Below are 16,493 nucleotides of genomic sequence, written 5' to 3' on the forward strand. Positions count from 1 at the left end.
TGAATTTCTCATTGTCTTATATTAACCTTCTCCCTATCTTTCTTGCTTTCTCTCTTTTTATCTCTCTCTCCACCCTTTCACCCCTGACCTTTCTCCAGTTTCCTCTTCTTCTTCCACCCATTTTTGTTCTTCCTTTATTTGAAAGAAAATACCTCAAAGCCACAGCAATGGATAACTATTGAACTATGTCAGTAAAATGCTAGATAAAGAATACAACGCCTGCTTAAAACCATTTTATCTTCACTAAATTACCTTTTCTTTTTAATCCCTAAAAGGACAGACATGCTTTGAAACTATCGTGTGTGATACACATTCTAATGAGATCCATGCAATTGTTCTTTACCACTAAGATATTCAGCCTCAAAAGATATTATAATAATTGAAAGCCTTTTGATAAGCCAAGAAAATAACTGCTCTCCTATCTTGCAGCCTCACATGGGAGTTAAATATTATTTCTCTCAGCACAAGAGATGAGGTTGTAAAAGCTCACCTTTGCAAGTGTGTTAACATTTTCTAGGTTGATTTTACATGGTTTAGTCAAGTGCTGAACTCATCTTTGTATTAAACTATTATTTTTCTGTGTCTAGCAAAAGAACATCTGGGTGCTTTTGCAAGGTAAAATTTTAAAAATTAATAAAACTTTTAAGATCTACCCTAATGAAAATTAACTGAAAGTACCTTTATTTATTTATTTATTTATTTATTTATTTATTTATTTATTTATTTATTTATTTATTTATTTTTGCCTGATAATTTAATACTGCAAAAGATTATCTATAAATCTTTAAGAATTTAGAAAATAATGTTGCCTTCTTTCTTGAGAGTAAAAAGAAAGCCTATCTGGTTGTCTTTCTTGAAGGCTAATATTCAAGTGGTTTTTGTTTAATGCTAATATAAAGCTATCCTAAAATTAAAGGTATTATTAAATTATATATAGTTACTGTGGGTTTTAGCTTTAATAAGGCTGATTAAATTTCATTGTTTTATTATTTCAATTAGAAACAATTCATAGAACACTTACATGTGTTCTTACTTGACGCCTATGTGAGTTTTCTCTTTTTTTCGCTAGTAATATACATGAATTAAAATCGTTCATTTGATCACATATCCCCATTTTTGGTTCAGAACATATGGTAATCTTAATAAATTCAGTGACAGTAGACTACAGTGAGTAAAAGCATACTTGATGAATCATCCCACAAGGTTTTAAAATCTAAGTAAAATTGATTTACTTAGATTTTTATGCATTAGTGCAGAATATTAAGGTAGACAGCCTCATTATAGTGAAAGCAACCATCCCTGTGAATTTACGATTCCAAATAGGGCTGATTTAAAGAGGGTCACCCTGCATTTCAGCCTCTGGGAGTTTAACTGCCTCCTCTGCACAGACATGATCGCTGCTTTCCCACCCCCGCATGAGCATCCCACTTCCCGGCAGTCCTGTTATCACATAAGTCTTATTTCATGGAGTTGGAAAGTAACCTAATGCTTCTAATCAAAACTGCAGTCCTCTTTTAGGTTGGTTCCAATTTACTTCTAAACATTTCAAAGTAGTGCCAAGTTTCAGCAGCCCAATTTTTCATAATGTTGACAATCAATATATTTTTTCTTCAACAAATCTCTACCTCTCTTTTCCAAAGACAAAACTTTCACCTATAGAGAATTCTTTCAAACCTGCTCTTAAAAAGTGCTAAGAAATGGATTGAGATCTCCTCCCTATTCTTCAGAGGAAAGACCTACAGAGCTTGGTAGAGGTCACACGGCCTGGTTGCCATGGCGGTGATGTCAAAACCACTTTGCCATCACAGGCCATATGATGGGCAATACCAGTTGGTTTTAAAGTCTGGAGAACTTGGGCTTGAGTGTTAATTTAGCCACTGTGACTTTAGAAAAGTGACTTAGATTTCTGAACTTCTTTCTTTAATCCTGAAATGGAACTGTCCAGATCATACGCTTTATTATAAGAAATAAGTTTGATGGTATGTGAAGAAGGATGGCACCCTGTGTGTTATTTTGTAAGGGCCCTATCGAAGGTTGTTATCTAATTACAAAATAATGATTGATTCAACTATCTTAAAATGAAATAAAAACAAGCCATGGCCCCTGGCACCAAAAACGTTCCATCAACTCTCAGCCTATACCGCAAACACAAAAAAGTGTGCAGAGTGCCTAATTAAGGTAAACTTAGCTAACAGGAGAGATGAAAGATGCTAACCCTCTGTTCCAGTCATGGAGACCCACCCTTTGTACAACCTAGAGCTTGCTTCCAGTTCAGTGCAGTTTTAGGAGGCAGATCATGTCTGCTGTATTTAGGGGAAATCAAAAATTGCTGGTTCAGATTTCCTTTTAATATCGTCTACATAACTACCTAGACATGGGCTTTTTCTAACCCAGGGGTCCCCAAACTATGGCCCGCGGGCCACATGCGGCCCCCTAAGGCCATTTATCCGGCCCCCGCCGCACTTCCGTAAGGAGCACCTCTTTCATTGGTGGTCAGTGAGAGGAGCACATTGACCATCTCTTTAGCCAAAAGCAGGCCCATAGTTCCCATTGAAATACTGGTCAGTTTGTTGATTTAAATTTACTTTTCTTTATTGTAAATATTGTATTTGTTCCCGTTTTGTTTTTTTACTTTAAAATAAAATATGTGCAGTGCGCATAGGGATTTGTTCATAGTTTTTTTTATAGTCTGGCCCTCCAACGGTCTGAGGGACAGTGAACTGGCCCCCTGTGTAAAAAGTTTGGGGACCCCTGTTCTAACCTAAAAAAACAATGCATTCTCAGAGCAAAGTTCTTCACCGTAGGCTTCCCAGGATTCACCGGGCTTAGGAATTGAGTCAAGCCTGTGAGTCATCACTGTCCCCTGCTTTTAATGATCTGTTTGTTGGGCACCAAACAAGTGGGGCTTCTGGGGGTGACACATTTCATGGGGGAAACAGGGCCTGAGGCTTTGTGGCATTCTCACAGTCAGGGAAATGCTGGAAGTAAGACACAAACCTGCAGTTTTCACAATACAGAACCCGCCCCCCACCCCTGAAAGGTCCTGTAACTAAAAGCACCTGGTGAATCACTGAAGGAGCCTCACCAAGGGGCCCTATTACATCACCTGTCTTTAAATTTCACATATGAAATGCCAGATGAGGTGATTTTACACTTACATGGCTTCATCTGAGTTTTCTGACCATATTCTGATCACCCCACTGTATTATTCAGAGAAATAAAATTTTATGAAAATAATTTTTAAAAAACTTTGATTTTAACATATTTGTTTCAGTACCATACTTCCTACCTGTTATAGATATTAAATATTCTCTTATTCTATAACATATTACAGACCTCGTGGATGTTTGCTAAAGAATGCCAAGAATACTTTTTCTAGTGCAGTGTTAATATACATTTAATGTATTTCATCTTTCCCATTGATAGCAAATGCTTTCAATCAAATGACTTGATTATTTTCAAGTGAAGGAAAAAATACAAGGTTAGAAATAGAAATACAAATAAGGTACACATTCATTACTTCTAACTTAACACACAAAACAAAGAACTAGTGTTTTAGAGTACTTGCTACAAACAAAGCTATTTTATGGGCACAAAAACATAAAATCTGGCCTGGCTAGTGACTCAGTGGATAGAGCATTGGTCTGACGTATGGATGTCCCAAGTTGGATTTCCGGTCAAGGCACATAGGAGATCATCTGCTTCTCATCCCCTTTCTCCCCCACTTCTCTCCCTCTTTCCCTCTTGCAGCCAATGGCTCAGTTGGTTTGAGCATATCCCTGGGCACTGAAGATACCTCAGTCTGAGTGCATTGGCTCGGATGCCAAAAATAGCTGGGTACACGAGCATTGGCCCCAGATAGGATTGCTGGGTGGATCTCAGTCTGGGTGCATGTGGGAGTCTGCCTCATTATCCTACTTCTTACCTAAGATAAAATGTATATATAAGTTGGTCCAGTGTCCTTATGAACATTTACTGTCACTATCTTACTGCAGCAGATTAATTCTGCATAATTTTTGAGCCGTCAGAGACTTCGAGGTGACTATGTCATGCCTATTCCTATGACTTAGGTGAGAGGCTCTCTTTTTAACAGAGCTTATGTAAAGAAAATAATCTATCATCCCTCCTTTATATGGAGGTAATTTGTGGAAGCATGACTAACTTGGGAAGTCGGGGTCTGCTTTGACTGAAAGATCAGGGCTAAATGAAATCACAGCAATCAGCTATGTAAGAGGTATTTGTGGAGATTTTGCATATTGCTATGTCAGTGCACTGTTAAAAACACCAATAGAAACACAAACATGGAAAACAACATTCCCTCACAGTGGGCTGGCTGCATTGAAGCTGTTTGGACCACATTGGAGCTGTTTACAAGGAAATACTGACTGGCACTCAGGACTGAGCTAGCCAATTTGGAATAAAGAACAGTGACTCCCAACACACCCTCCAACAGCAGTCTGTTTGCTATTGCTCATCCAGAACAGAATGGAAAAGGATGAACCCAGGGAGACATCAGAAGGGACTTGTGTGCCATCCGAAAGAAACAGTTGCCACTGAAAATCTTTAACACAAGAAGTAACTTGATGAGACGTATGTGCTAGATGTTCCCTCTGGTAGCAATGTGGAGAATGGTCTGAGATGCGTGTGTGTATATGTATGTGCACGTGTGTGTTGAGATTTTACGACAATGTTGACTGGGCGATAGATAAGTAGGTTCACTTAGACATCTGGGTGAGAGATGATGAATCCTTACATTGAGCAAGTGGCAATAGAGAGAAGAGAAAATAAGTAAATAAAGGGATATTTAAGAATGACTGAATGTGAGGGATGAAGGCCACAAAGGAGGAGATGATGACTCCAGAGTTGTTGCCTAAGAGCGTGGCGGTCAATAGTGGCACCCACGGAGCTGACAACCATGTTTGTGTGGGATTAAGGGAACTGGAGTTAAATTCTATGCATTGTATTGAGTTTTAGGTACCTGAAACATCAAGGTAGGGATACTTACAAATGAGTAAAATCAGTAGATTGCTGAAGACAGGGACTAGAAATGGATACTTTAGAGGCATTACACAGTCAACAGACTGGCTAAAGCTATTCTTGTCCAGTGAAAGTAAACGTTGCGAGAAGACTAGATCCTGTGAGGGGGATCCAGAGAAATAAAGAAAATAGGTCATAAACCTCCAGAAAAAGCAACACAATGTTGAAAAGCAGCAGCATTTCCTATAGAGTCTCTATGATGAAACATTTCACCATCCTTTGATGGGAAAAATATAGTACACAAAGGAGGAATTACAATGGATGGCAACCCTTTCTTGACATTGTTTAATTATCCCAGAATAAAATTTCTTAGGGTATGAGCTTACAAAACACTCAAATGTTTTGATTTGTTGAAATGAAAGTGGTTCAGATCCAAAGAATAGTATTCAGTTGAAATATTTTTCTTAGTGCCTTTATAAGAAATTAAGAGATGTTGCATTTTGTTCAACCTATTGAGATGAAGAATTTGCCTTTTAATGAGAAATTTGCATTTCATTATAATGATGTGCCCTATGTCCTGGACTTGGTTATTCTCCCCAGAAGCAAGGAAGGACTTTTTTTGGACCATGTGCTCAATATATACTAATGACAGAATCCAGAAAATTTATCTCAGATCTTAAAATATATATATATATATATACATATAAGTGTAGTTAAAAGAAAACAAGTATGGAAAAAAACATGCTCTCTTCTGGGTACCATATAAGGAAAATCTGCAGAGGTGACCTCCTGAATTTCCTGTTTCACAGCCAGGCATCTGAGCCGACAGAACTAGTCATGAAAAGAGTCCTTTCAGATTAGGTCATTGAATGTGCTAAGAATTATTTGTAAAGGCGAGTTTGATCATTCAGGGACACATGAGTCAGCAGGATATTTAAAGCAGGAAGTAGCAGTTTGGGGGCGTATGGGGGTGGAGAAGAGGTCCAAAATTCTAATTTAATTTGAAATAGTATCACTTTGAATAAATAGAATTTAAGTAATAAAAAAAATTAACAAAGATGATCTATTTTTGAGAATGTTGCATTAAAAATAAATTTAATAACTTAATATGTTTTCTGGTTATAATAAAATGATCATGTTTTTAAATTGGATTAAAATGACCATTAAAGTCTTAGTGTTTCTGAGGAAATTTCAGAATTCTCTAAGTCAATGTATTTGCAAGAGAAATTCTTCTCTTTGGTAAACAAAATGTTAAAACTGACAAAAAGTTTTTCAAGAAGCTTACACCAAGAGAAAGTTTCTCCTTTTAAAGTGTTTCTGATATTTTCTGGATGGCTCCTATGACATATATAATTATTACATGGTATTCTCATTCGGTTTGTTTATCCCCTTCTTTACTGGAAACTCCTGGGAGGCAGACTAAGTATCTGCTTGTTGGTTTGTTTGTTTTACTTTGCAATTGCCTACATTATAGTATCTTCTCAAAAATCACACATTCTGCATTCCCCCCCCCCAAACAGGGGAAGACATCTTCCTCAAAGAGTTGAACTTCATGACACTCTACTATTTTTGTATATTGAAATGTATAGGAAATGCATAATGTAACCATTTCTTTACTTTTTTTTTTTAAATCAGCTTTTTTTTCTTACTGTCTTTGTGGTAGATGAATAACAATCTCTTCATTTTACAGAGATAAAATCATTAAAACCTGATTTTTCCTACTACATATACAGCAAATATCCCATTGAAACCCTTACTTGGGAGATGGCAACACATGAATTCACACTAACAGCTAAAACTCTATCATTTATACAGTAACAAAATATGAAGACAAATTAGGTTACTTTGAATTAACAAAATTAACTCAGAAAATTATTTTCAGAATACATTTTTATTGACTAATTTTGGAGAGAGAAAGGAAAAGAGAAACATCAGTTTGTTGTTTCACTTATTTATACATGCATTGCTTTTGTTTCTTTGTTTTTTTTGTTTGTTTTTTTGACAGACAAATGGTTTATTTGGTAACAAGGAGTAAAAGACTTCTTAGTTCCTTTTCTCTCTCTGGTGACTGAATTGTGATAGTGAAATGGATAGCAACATACAAGCATTTCCTTGCAGTCCATGATCTTTGGCAGAAATGCAAAGATGCCTGAGTTATGTGATTTGCAATGATCATTTTCTAGACAGAAGTGCCAGCTGTTGTGTTTTCTAAGTATCAGCAGTTGCTACATTTTCCTTCTTGTTTTCAGGTTTCGTGGCAGGAAACAGAAGTACTTCCTGGATGTGATTGGAGTCTGAGAAACATAAGGACTTGTTTGACGCCATGCCCTAGCCAGCTGTGCGGGGCAGCTGTATTCCAGGGCAGTGCAGAAGATTTCGTCTATGAACTTGGCCTCATTATTGCCAGCGGCCTTGGCCTTGGCCAGGTTCTTCAAAAAACTGACTCTTCCTCATAGGATCATTCAGCTCAGTGTAGGCATTTCATATTTTCTTCTCTGTGACAAAAAGTTCAAAGAGTTCAGTCAGACCCTCTTTAGAACAGGTGCCTTTTTGCCTTTTGCCAAAGGGTTCATTATCAGGCTCATTGTCTTTGGGTGATCGCAGATGAAGTAGGATTGATACTTCGCTTCCAGGAACTCCCCAACAACATATCAAGGAGCTTGGTTGGCTGTGGCCCCAGGGGGAGCGCATTCCACAGCTTTGGCTACGCGGCTATCATCAAGAATTTTGAAAGTTCCTTCCATTTCAAAGAGGTTAGTTTCTGGCATTTTCACCCCCAGGACTTTCTCAAGCTGTTCTACCAGGCTGATTTTCCAGAAGGGTGGGGTGAAGCCTTCTGGGTCACCTGGATTGTAGGTGACCTTGTACCATCCCTGAAATCATCTCCTCCGTGATTTCCCTGAGATCGCGATACTCTGCATAGGCCATGTAGAGCTCACAGGTGGTGAACTCAAGATTGTGAGTCAGATCCATTCCTACATTCTGGAAGCAGCATCCAATTTCATAAACCCAGTCAATGCCACTTCCTTGGTTGATTCTTTTATGTGCCCTGACCAAGGATCGAACCTACAACCAGGTATTAGGACAATGCTCTAACCAACTGAGCTACTTGGCCAGGGCTCAGAAAATTTCACTCTCTTACAGTGGTTTTCAAAGTGTGTGCATGCACCAGCCACATCAACATCACCTAGAAACTTGAGGCCCAGCAATGTGTGTTTTAATAAGCCCTCCAGTGAGACACACATGCTCAAGTCTGAGAACCACTGCCCTCAAAGGACTTCTCTCACCTGCGCTTGCAATGTCAGCTGAATGGCGATGAGTCACATTTCAGACTGTAAACATGCTTCAAAGTCTAATTTTTTATTTTTGGTTCCCAAGAAATTAAGTATGTGTATGTTAGCAGAGAGATGGCTAAAAGAAGGAAACTAAGAGAAATATAATTTAGAGAAAAAGATTTTTCTAAGAAGACAGACTAGGATCATGAGCAGCCAGGAGAAAAAGGGAAAACACTACTTAAAGACGAGTTCTACTGAAGAAATGGAGCGGTCTCCGAACTTCAAGAAGTCTAGAAACCTTTTATCACAAAGGAAGTATACACAGATTTGTGTCCTTGTCTTCTTTTTAAAAAAATCTCATTCTGATCAAGCTTGGGCTTAGTCAGGCATGCGTTGTAAACTTCAGAAAGAAGACTTCAAGGGTTTAAAAGAAAAGTGGGCAGAATCTATGACATGTGACTTCATACCAGAGAAAGGAAGCTTAAAGTTTTGTGAAGTCTTAAAAATACCATTCCTACTATGCAAACAGAAATAATTTCAATGAGGAAGGAGAAAGGGAAAAACCTACTAAAAATGAGGTGGCACAGAATCTTCTTAACTTTTAAAAGGAGATGCATATAATAATAATAATAATAATAATAATAATAAAAGACAATTTAAAAGAACATTATGGATCTATAAGAATAATGTTCAGAAGGCTAAATGTAAAATAAGCCACTAAATACTAAGGGTAGGAAAGAAAAGTCCTTTTTGTTTGTTGTTAATGTTTGACTTGACTTGTTTTTCTTTGTTTGGACCAAGAAGATCAAAGAAATACTCCTACTGCTTTGGGCGCATAATGGAACTCTTGGTCACTGACCAATAAGAAAAAATAAAGAATTCAGCTACTACTTCATTTCTGTCTTCTCTTTCCATGAGGACAAAGAGGTGGAAAGAATATAGGTGAAAAGGAAAAGATGCTGAGGAAGGAACAGAAGACACCGTTCAATGATGCCTTTAAAGTACGTCTTCTGACCTGGGTGAAGTACAACCCCGCGTTCTAAGAGAACACGAGAAGGAGACCGAGCTGCCAACAGCGGTGTTGCTGGTGCAGCCACAGGGAACAGAGGGAGTCAGCAGACTGGCCATGGCCAATGGTATCTGGGTTTACAATGAAAGAAGGTGATTTTCTCACACACATTGATAAAGCGCGATGTTGATTTGAGGACTGATATCTCAGGCAGTGGTGGGTGAGCAACTAATATAAAAAGATAAAGAGATGCTGGTTGGAGATTTTTTAAAATAATTTAAATAGAGGTGATAGACAGCTATATTAAAGAATTACAGAGCACCTAGTGTACCTGGACTCCACTTAGACAGCATCTGGAAAAGCTTCTTAAGGGCAGTGACAGGATTTTCCCTTTTTCTCCTGGTTTGGAAGTAAACTGGTAGAACCACTCTGGGAAATCTTCACATTTCAAGTGAACCTGTAGTGGGATTCCTTTCTTAGCTAAGTGGCCTGGACCGATTGTGCACACATGTACTAAGAGACAGGTACACATTTCTTCATAACTGTATTGTCTATAATGGCCCCAGAAAGCAAATCACATATATGCTCATGAACCTTAGAATAAATTGTGAAATTAGAGCTCAGTAAAATTTTTATTTTTTAAATAAAAGGAGGCAGAAAGACAGACTCCTGCTTGCACCCAACTGGGATCCACCCAGCATGCCCACTAGGGGTGCAATGCTCTGCCCATCTAGGCCATTGCTATGTTGCAATCGGAGTTATTCTTGTGCCTGAGGTGGAGGTCATGGAGCCATCTTCAGCACCCGGGCCAACTTTGCTCCAATGGAACCTTGGCTGCAGGAGGTGAAGAGAGAGAGAGAGAGAGAGAGAGAGAGAGAGAGAGGAAGGAGAAGGGAAGGGTGGGGAAGCAGATGGGCTCTTCTCCTGTGTGCCCTGGCTGGAAATTGAACCCAGGACTTCCACATGCTGGGCCGAGGCTCTACCGCTGGGCCAACCAGCCAGGTCTCAGTGAAATATTTTAGTAGAAATACAAAGGAACTAACTAAAATTAAACTACTCAAGTAATCACACAAATATGATACTAACCTCAAGTGAGGTTAGTAAGGAATATATAGCATGGCACTCCATTTATTAATGCTCAGAAATAGATGAAACAGAATCATAGACTTAGATTTAAAAAACTATAAAGAATAACAAGGCAAAGTGGTTATTATAACAGTCACACTTTCAGGAGTATGACTTAGAGGGGAGAAAAGGGACATGACAGGAAAAAGCTGCCACACAAATGCTGAACCACTGACAGTACTTTATGTCTGTTTTCTTTTTTTTGTTTGTTTTTTGTTTTTTGTTTTTAGCAAGAGAGACAGACAGGAAGGGAGAGAGATGAGAAGCATCAACTCATAGTTAGAGCACCTTAGTTATTCCCTAATTGTTTTCTCATATGTCCCTTGATCTGGCGAGAAAGGCTCCAACCAAGCCAGGGACCTCTTGCTCCAACCAGAGACCTTGGGCTCAAGCCAGTGACCATGGGGTCATGTGAATGATTCCACACTCAACCTGGCGACCCTACACTCAAGCTGGTGAGCCCATGTTCAAGCCAGCAACCTTCGAGTTTCAAACCTGGGTCCTCAGCATCCCAGGCCAATGCTCTACCCATTGCACCACCACCTGGTCAGGCTGTTTTCTTTCTTTTTTTTAAAGTTTTTATTTATTGATTTTGGTGAGAGAAGAGAGAAAGAGAGAGAGAGAGAGAGAGAGAGAGAGAGAGGGAGAGAGGAGCATTGATCTTTTCCTGTAGGTTCCCTAACCGAGGATCAAACCAGCAGCCTCTGTGCTGCAGGATGGCAATCTAACCAACTGAGCTATCCAGACAGGGTGATTTATGTTTTAATCCTGATGGTGTTTACATGGTATTTGAGCTTGTTAACAATCCCTTAAACAATATCTATATCTTTTATATACTTTTCTGTATGTATAGTATATTACAAGATCAAAATGCTAGAGAAGATATTTCTCATGATGATGTTACTGTGGAGAAGGAAAAAAAAAGCCATTTTACGTGATGATTTTGAATTAGTTGAATCTGTATTACTGAGCAAGGTACTGATTTAATCACTGATTCCAGACTAGGTTTGGGAGTTTTTCAGAGTGTGTTGAAGGGTTCTGTCTTCAACTCTGTTTGTTGCTTAAGTGGACACTTTTCATCAGGGAGTCAGATGAAAATACAAGATACAATAGGAGATTTAGAATTTATATGAAAATGGAATGAGCTCAGCTCAAAGCTGGACAGTGTTTCCCAAAGTTTTGTGTGCTTAAAAATCACGTGGGAATCTGGGAGAAACATAGATTTTGATTAAGAGTGTCCAAACTGGGCGGGGCCGGGGGCCCCGCAGTTCTTGCATGTTCCGGGTGATGGACGCCATGGGTCAGTGGCTGCCACTTGGAGCAGCAAAAAAAAAAAACAATCAAATTTTAGTGCTTCTCAATCTTAAAAGTTAAGAAAGCTATGGTTCTAATTCTTAATTTAAGTAGATGTGCGAGTCAGTGTTATGCTATAGGGACGATGCCACTCACAAGGTGATGAAGATGGCTTATCAAGCTGAGCAGTCTGATTACCCTCTTTTTACACAGTCTCTCTTATATTGTTATCTACATTCCCACCTTTATTCACAAAGATTCTATTTTTTTTATAGTTCAATTTTATTGGGGTGATGTTGATTAAGATAATTACACAAGTTTCTGGTGTCCAATTCTATAACACATCTCTGTATCCTGTACTGGGTATTCATCCTTCCCACCCAAGTCAAGTCTTCATCCATCACCATTCATTCCCCCTCGACCCTCCTCACAATTCCATTTTCATCCATTCTGAAATGTAACAATGAGTCTTTGCTAAGTAATCATTATAACTTTTTCCTTTTAACACTTGGAGCAACAGAAAGCATAATAATCACCATGGTCTCTCCATCAGTGGCAACGGCAGGGTAAGTTACTTTTTGTCTCAGAAAAGTCATGAAGGAAGACAAAAATATCAAGTACATTTTGTTTTCTAGTTCTCATAATGAGTGAGTTATAATGATTGATTATAAATCTGAGGTCCAACAGGATGGTTCTAAATTAAGAACAATGAGTGTTTTATGAAAAAATTTATAACATGGAAAAGAGTAGGTGCAGGGTAAGGAAGAAACAAAATAAAACCCATTTATTAAGTTTGCTGTATATACCAAATATATTGGTAAGTGTTCTGCCATGCTTTAACTCCCTCTCCAACTCTGTGGAATGGGTACTGTTAGTACTCACATTTTACAGAGAGAAGTCAAGTGGCTCGCCCAAAGCAACAGTTTAATAATAGATGGAGTCAAGATTAGAATCCAAGACAGTGCCCTTTTTAAAAGACTGGTTTCACTGCCTTATTTGCAGCTCCTTGAAAGAGGCAAAATACCATATTGGTGGAAAACGGATGAGAAATATCATGCATTTTGGGTTATTTGGAAATATCTTAAAATTACATCTTTGTTATAGATAAAAATCCATGTTCGTGATCATGGCAAATATCCATTCAAAATGCAGTGTCAAATATCAGCCCATTGCATGTAAATTACCCATTCTTTTGGATTACAATGAGATGAGCTTTGTTTTTAAAACTGGTTCTTGGAGATCTTAACAATGACAAGTTCAATTTAGTGAATAAACTAATGGATACAGAATAGAGATGAAGTAGGTCTCTTTCTAATTAAACTCTCAATTTCCATAGGAGAATATCATCCCTGCTACTACCTCCTCTGGTATCCAAGTGTTCACTCTCCCATACTTGAAATATAGGACATCAGCTCTTCAATTCCCTATCAAAGCATGTGACTTCGAACACTCTGAAATCCAACTCTTACCAAATGTTTAGCTAAATAAAGTAACACTTGGTAGTGACTGTCTACTTTAAAGGACACATTTCTCAGTGATTCTGTCAGATGTGTTAAAATCTCTCCTTGAGACCTATTAGAATACCAGAGGTCTACAAATGGAGCCCTCTTGGTTTAGTCCTCTTCACAGAACTTTCATCTTTAAACCTTTTAGCACTATGCTCTTAATTTTTACCTTAGCTTTCCTTTTTAAATTTTTTATTTATTCATTTTAGAGAGGAGAGGGAGAGACAGAGAGAGAGACAGAGGAGAGACAGAGAGAGAAGGGGGGAGGAGCTGAAAGCATCAACTCCCATATGTGCCTTGACCAGGCAAGCCCAGGGTTTCGAACCGGCGACCTCAGCATTTCCAGGTCAACGTTTTATCCACTGCACCACCACAGGTCAGGCCTACCTTAGCTTTCTGTAAGCCATTGTTACATACAATTTCTCTCTAGACCAGGGGTCAAGAAACTTTTTGGCTTAGAGAGTCATGAACGCCACATATTTTAAAATGTAATTCCATGAGAGCCATACAACTACCCATGTACGTTACACATTATCCAATAAAAATTTGGTGTTGTCCCAGAGGATAGCTGTGATTGGCTCCAGCCACCCGCAACCATGAACATGAGCAGTAGGAAATGAATGGATTGTAATACATGAGAATGTTTTATATTTTTAACATTATTTTTTTTATTAAAGATTTGTCTGCGAGCCAGATGCAGCCATCAAAAGAGCCACATCTGGCTTGTGAGCCATAAGTTCCCGACCCCTGTTCTAGATTTACCAAAAATGTCACTAGGATTATTATCTAGTTTATCAAGACTTTAGAGTTCAATGATTGGTCCTGGCCAGTTAGCTCAGTGGTAAAGAGTTGACCTGGTGTCTGGAAGTCCTAGGTTTGATTCCTGGTCAGGGCACACAGGAGAAGCAACCATCTGCTAATTGCCCACCCCCTTACTCTTTCCCTTCCCAAAGCCATGGCTCGATTGATTGGAGTGCATAGGCCCCGGGCACTAATGATGGCTGCATGGAGCCTCTGACTCAGGTGCTGAAAATAGCTCAGTTGAGAGCATGGCTCCAGATGAGCAGGGAAACAGCTGAGATGGGGTTGCTGAGTGGATCCCCTTCAGGTGCATGCAGGGGAGTCTGTCTATCTCTCCTCTTCTCATCAGAAAAAAAAAAAGAAGATTCAGTGACTGGAAAGACTGGTAGAATCATATCTTTCTTATTGAGAAGGTCATATTTTGTTTTGTTTTGTTTTTTTTAGTTATATCTCTAAGCATCCAGAAAACTAATTGGAATTTGAAGTTGAAGCTTAGGAATAATTTGACCATAATTGCTAACATACATATAAGAATATCTTTATTTTTTTCTTTTATTCTGTTTTCCTAATCTTTTTTTAAATTTATTTTTATTTTTATTTTATTTATTCATTTTTAGAGAGGAGAGAGAGAGACAGAGAGAGAGAATGGGGGAGGAGCTGGAAGCATCAACTCCCATATATGCCTTGACCAGGCAAGCCCAAGGTTCCGAACCGGAGACCTCAGCATTTCCAGGCCGACGTTTTATCCACTGCGCCACCACAGGTCAGGCTTCCTAATCTTTTTTAAAGCCATCTGAAATTATTTGTGAATATTTGTAATATTTGTAAGTAGTAAAATATCTCCAAGTGTTCAGATTGCTGTAAGAAAGAGCAGCACACTATAAAACTCCTTTTCTCATTGGTATAGTTTGAGACATGCACAGAAACATATTGATGGATTGATTAGAATCTTGGTGCTCAAGGTCAGACTGTAGGAACCAATCAGATTTGTCTGCTCTTAAACTTCACTGTCTGTGAATGGTATGGATACTAACGAAAGGACAAGGATATGTTGTTAGGTAATAAACACTTTCTTCTCTTCTTATTGATTGAATCCAAAAGAATAAAAACTTATCATTCTACTCTTTCTTTATTCTTTTTTGCTTACTATCACCATTCATGGTGAGAAATCTTTAGCTTAAATCCAGACCCGTAATTAGGCCCCTTAAAATTTAGGCCCGTAAATAGGGGCTTCCTACCTGGGAGTAAGAATGGCTCCACATAGCTTTCTATCAGGCAGTATGCAGAAAGGCAAATGCCGTGAACTTGGAGGCAGAAGACTTGTTTTCGCGCCCATTCTCTCTTAGCTTTATGTCTTTGGAGAAATCACTTTATTCCAGAAACCTCAGTTATTGATCTTGAAATGAGTTTACAAATGCAGATTCAGCTCAATACAGTATAAATGTAAACTCCAGTCTATATCTGGGCCAGAGGGTCCCTGCTCCTTGTAAAAACAAGTCCTTCACCAAGGCTAAAAGGTATGATAGAAACATCAGCTCAGTACTCTGATAGAGAAATGGAAATTGACCATGATGAAAATATCCCTTTCCACCCAGCCACTGACCCAGTCCTGTGCTGGAGGCTGCTTGCTGGACTGCTTTCTCAGGGACTTCCCCTGGCCACTGCACTGCAGTTTCTCCCTTCCTATTTTTCTCTCCTGCAGTTCTATTCTGTATTTCCTTAGTCAAAACACTAGGCAGACATCTGACACTGTGGAAAACTTAATAAATATTACATCAATCAATACAGTAATTAATCAAAAACAACTGCCAAAGAAATTCAGCATCACGAACATTTGCCTGTATTTTCCCATTCCCTCATTTTTACCCAAGGAACAGAGAGAGGTCTGAGAGAAAAATTACCAATTTGCTGTCTATTCTGATTTCTGATGAATGTCAGTAGTGTTGGGTCTAGTTCCTAGCTAATACATCAAACATATTTGTTGGTTTTCTACTACTATGTACTGTACTATGGGAAAGTATTAGTGACTAAGTTAAAAATATGAGGAAATAAATATTAGAGTTGGAGAAAGTTAGAGGAACATAAGTATATATATTTGAGCTAGAAGAAGGTGAAGAACAAGAAAGAGAGAAAAACAGAGAGCAGGGGAAGGAGGAGAGAAAGAGAAGCATCAACTCTTTGTTCCACTTCGTTGTGCCATTAAAGTATGTTTTTGAAAGACCTTAAGGTAAGCCCTGTCCAGGTGACTCAGAAGATTGACCCGGCAGGTCAGAGATCATGAGTTCAAACCCTGGTCAGGGTACATATGAGAAACAATCAATAAGGACAAAATTAATTAGAACAATTAAGTGAAACAATGAGTTGATGCTCCTCTCTCTCTCTTTTTCTCTCTCCCTCCCTTTCTTTCTAGTTGTCTCTTAAAGCAGTGGAAAATTTTAAAGAAAAAGTGTAAAGGCCTCAAGGTATAAGTAAACACACATATCAAAGGTATTCACTGCCAGGGAGGTA

General features: G+C 38.6%; 1 protein-coding gene and 1 pseudogene across 1 annotated transcript in view; both read right to left on the reverse strand.

Annotated features, from left to right (window-relative positions):
- Window positions 1-16,493, reverse strand: part of PTCHD4 (patched domain containing 4) — a 191,629-nt gene that overhangs the window by 147,788 nt on the left and 27,348 nt on the right. The window lies entirely within an intron of this gene.
- LOC136387805 (lysine--tRNA ligase pseudogene) lies at window positions 7,157-11,684 on the reverse strand (annotated as a pseudogene).

This window comes from Saccopteryx leptura, chromosome 1 (genome assembly GCF_036850995.1).
Source record: "Saccopteryx leptura isolate mSacLep1 chromosome 1, mSacLep1_pri_phased_curated, whole genome shotgun sequence".
NCBI lineage: Eukaryota > Metazoa > Chordata > Mammalia > Chiroptera > Emballonuridae > Saccopteryx > Saccopteryx leptura.